The sequence below is a fragment of the Salvelinus sp. IW2-2015 genome, linkage group LG35, assembly GCF_002910315.2.
Source record: "Salvelinus sp. IW2-2015 linkage group LG35, ASM291031v2, whole genome shotgun sequence".
Lineage (NCBI taxonomy): Eukaryota > Metazoa > Chordata > Actinopteri > Salmoniformes > Salmonidae > Salvelinus > Salvelinus sp. IW2-2015.
The window spans coordinates 13,962,505-13,966,732 of NC_036874.1; positions in this window are offsets into that span (position 1 = coordinate 13,962,505).

Genomic DNA, 4,228 nt, shown 5'->3' on the forward strand with positions numbered 1-4,228 from the left:
CAGCCCGCTTGGAGTTTGCCAAAAGGCACCTGAAGGACTCAGACCATGAGAAACAAGATTCTCTGGTCTGATGAAACCAAAATTGAACTCTGGTCTGAATGCCAAGCGTCACGTCTGGAGGAAACCAGGCAGTACCAAAACCATTCTACGGTGAAGCGTGGTGGCAGCAGCATGCTGTGGGGATGTTTTTAAGCGGCAGGGACTAGGAGACTAGTCAGGATTGAGGGAAAGATGAACGGAGTAAAGTACAGACATGGCCAAAAGTTTTGAGAATGACACAAATATTAATTTTCAAAGTTGCTGCCTTAGTGTCTTTAGATATTTTTGTCAGATGTTACTATGGAATACTGAAGTATAATTACAAGCATTTCATAAGTGTCAGAGGCTTTTATTGAAAATTACATGAAGTTGATGCAGAGTCAATATTTGCAGTGATGACCCTTTTTCAAGATCTCTGCAATCCGCCCTGGCATGCTGTCAATTAACTTCTGGGCCACATCCTGACTGATGGCATCCCATTCTTGAATAATCAATGCTTGAAGTTTGTCAGAATTTGTGGGTTTTTGTTTGTCCACCTGCCTCTTGAGGATTGACCACAAGTTCTCAATGGGATTAAGGTCTGGGGAGTTTCCTGGCCATGGACCCAAAATATTGATATTTTGTTCTCCGAGCCACTTAGTTATCACTTTTGCCTTATGGCAAGGTGCTCCATCATGCTGGAAAAGGCATTGTTCGTCACCAAACTGTTCCTGGATGGTTGGGAGAAGCCCCCCCCACACACACACACCCCCATCTCACTGGTGGGGAGCTGGGGCGGTGAGGGAGGAACTGGGGGCATCGGTGAGCTCACAGGCCAACTCCTCTGGTTGAAGGCCCCCTCACCAGCTGCCGTCGCGCTGGTAGCCGGCTGTAACTCTGAGGATGTTCTGGAAGATCTGCTCTGTGAGGGGACAGAAACACAGGGGACACGGTCATAACAGGGCAGGAAACCAGCACTCAGAGGACAAATAAGCCTAGAGCACATATGAAGATACGTACCACCGTCTAGTTGATTTTAGAAGACCAATAGCCAAGCCTGCCTTGGCATACCCACAACTAAAAAGGTGACGCGGTTTCTTTTAGATGGTTCTCTGTCATGCAAACAGCATTGTCAGTAAGCTAAGAACATGCCGATTTTCAGAAGCTGAATGTGTTCAAAATTGCATGTTGTTGATACTACAGTAGTCATGGCTATAAAGCCTAGTAGGTGGTAGTGTTCAATGATAGAATATTTCTCTCAAGCCTCATGAAGGCACAGCTATGCACACAACCTGTGAAGCTGCAGTGTTCAGCTGATGTGGTTTTCAAAAAAAATAAAAAATAAAAATAAATCCACTAACATGAAGGAGCGTTTTAAAGCTGGGCGAGACTAAGTCAGCGACAACACGCACCAAGCTGTGTAAACCCCCACATGCACACTTGCGTGCCAAAACACATACAATTCCTCAAAAGAAACCACCCGTTTCTGAGATCCCGTGAATAGGTGAGAAGGGGGAAGGAGTTTGTTTCAGCTTTCTCCTTCAAATCTTTCAGGAATTGTGATTCATCCATAGCTGACTAGGAACAGTCCAGGCTTAAAGGTTCTTCATGGCTTCTGGTTGGCCTCTCACAGACAAAGACAAAATGGTAGATTGGTTTGTCTCTTACACATGTTTCTGGCCATACACAAAAGAAAATACTGAATAGCAGAGTGATTTATTATCGATGGATTGGGTGACATTGACTGCAATGAGAGGGCAAGAGGAGTGTGAAACAGGGCACGGTCTGACATGCTACAGCCTCCTCCAGAGAAACTTGGGTTGGTTTTCATCTCCAAGGTCTTTGATCACTGCAGAGCTGGGCTTCAGACAGGCTGGCATCCCTAATGGCAGCTATTTCCTGTGTAGAGCTGGTCACTAAGGTAAGGGCAACTAGGTTTAAAAGGGATTAGGGGGGTGCTAATTTGGGGTGAGGTATAACGTTAGCAGGCGTAAAAGACAAAACACCAGAGCGGAGTTCCCACATCCGGTTTCACGGAAAGGAGCTAGGTTTGAATTAAGCATTCGCTTTGGAAACGGATGCATCCGTTTTTGGCACACGACGCTCCAAGCCTTGGGACGAGGCCTAGAGATCTGTGGGCATGAGCTAGGCTACATGTGCGCTCCGGCCAGTGGTTGGTAGCCCATTCTTTTAGCCTAAGCAGTGGGGAGCACCTAAAGCTTTTGACTTCAGTTCAGGGCAATTCCAATTTCAGCAACACCTGGAGGGAAGTAGCTTAGCCGGCCTAATTGGTGAAGACTTTTCTTGGCAAGGAGTCCATATCCGACTGGAACACGCTTTTCGAAATCAGATTCCTAAATCTGGAACCTTACTTGCAAGGTTTTTTGACTCAGGCAGTTCAATAAAAGCATTAAGCAAACATAGCAAAGACAAGTAAACCCCACTAACTGGTAACTAAACTGAAATTTCCAGATTGGGTTAAGTAAAAAAAATATATATTGGGGAAAGTGGTTGATCGCAGCAGAGTGTTGAAAAGGAGGACTTATCCTTATTCCTGCTCAAAGGGCAAAGGGCCTGTGTGACCAATCTAGGGAGGCTGCCTCGTTTATCTGATGGGTTGAGAAAGCAACAGCCATATAAGGTAAGAGCAAACATGAGGTGTGGGGGCGGCAGTACACATATTGGTTAGAGCGTTGTGGCCAGTAACCGAAAGGTTGCTAGATAAATCCCGAGCTGACAAGAATGTTGTTCTGCCCATGAAAGAAGGCAGTTAGCTGCTGGAAACAGTGGGTTTTGTAAATAGGAATTTTGTTCTTAACTGACTTGCCAAGTTAACATAAAGGTAAATAAATAAAAAACACGCATGTCTCCATGAGTGTTCTGCGGGGGAAGACAGCCTAGATGGGCACGTTCTCCAATTCATTTTTCCTCACTCCTCACCAATGCATCATAGCATTAGTCAGTGGGGAGGGTACATATCGATGTGTCCAATGCACTCTGTAGAGGCAAAGAGAATGAATCAAAGGCAAGATTCATTGAAAACTAGCACATTTTCAGATGTCAATTTTGAGAAGTTTGAGTTGCAGTACAGGCTAGCTTGTATTATCAAGCTAGAAGCTTTCAAATTAGCAGAGTACAATGATAAAAGCAGCAGAGGGGTTGCTGAGCTGAAAGCATTCTGTGGTTAATGCAGCTTAATCTGACAGGCTTTGTTTATTTGCCATTCTAAACTTTCATAATTAAAAGCTGTAACTTATCCCAGAGACAGGAGTATATGAAGGGGTAGACTAGACCTGGATGACTTTCCCCCTTGAAAAAGTTAGTTGAGGCGTGACTCAAAATGTTTCACGATGCTGACTGAAGGACTAGTTGAAAGGCACTGTCAGATTGTCTGCCAATGCTACCCCCAAACAGATTGGTGCAATGAGCGTCGCATTGTTTCTAAATAGCTTACCTTACACCAGAAATGGAATTAAGCCCAAAGTCAATAAGTACACTCCCTAAACATTAAGTAGTCAAAGGTTTGATTCTTTATGTCCGGTGCCATGACAGCAAAAAGTCACCGGCATTCAATCTCCACTTCTGTATGGCTACATTGAGACACCATTTGATACATGGGTGAAAGTATATTTCAGTTCCTCCCCGTAGGGACTTCTTTTAGTGCAGAAAATTAAAAATCTTGAATTAATATTGGGAATTCTATGTAACTAACCGATTCTGTGGGCCTCGATGTAAGATTCATCATTTCGCTTTTTGGAGATGTATGACTGTTATTGTAGATAAACAACATGGTTGTGAATATTTCATCTGATTGGTCAAACAACACACTTTCAAAAAGGGCTCCTTTACTAGGCTAGCCCACACAACACAATTCATCTACTTGCAACATATTTTCCAACATCCAAGAGTGGTGATGGAAAATAGACATGTTGAGGCAAAACATTCAGAAGTGTAATGAACATTTTGTCGATTGTCATTAGCCCAGAATTTCATGCATCCACTGCTGTCCGAGCGTAAGCATTCATCTCTGCCGTGGCAAAATGTCACTGTTTCTCATCGACGCAATTGAATTTGAGCGTAGGCTATACCACATTTTATCAATAGTCATTTTTCCATTGTTCCATGCCGTCGACATGCGGTGGCTAATGTTAACTAATGTGTAATAGCCTTGTTTTTATGAATTGTTTTAATTATTGTAATAGGCGATGTT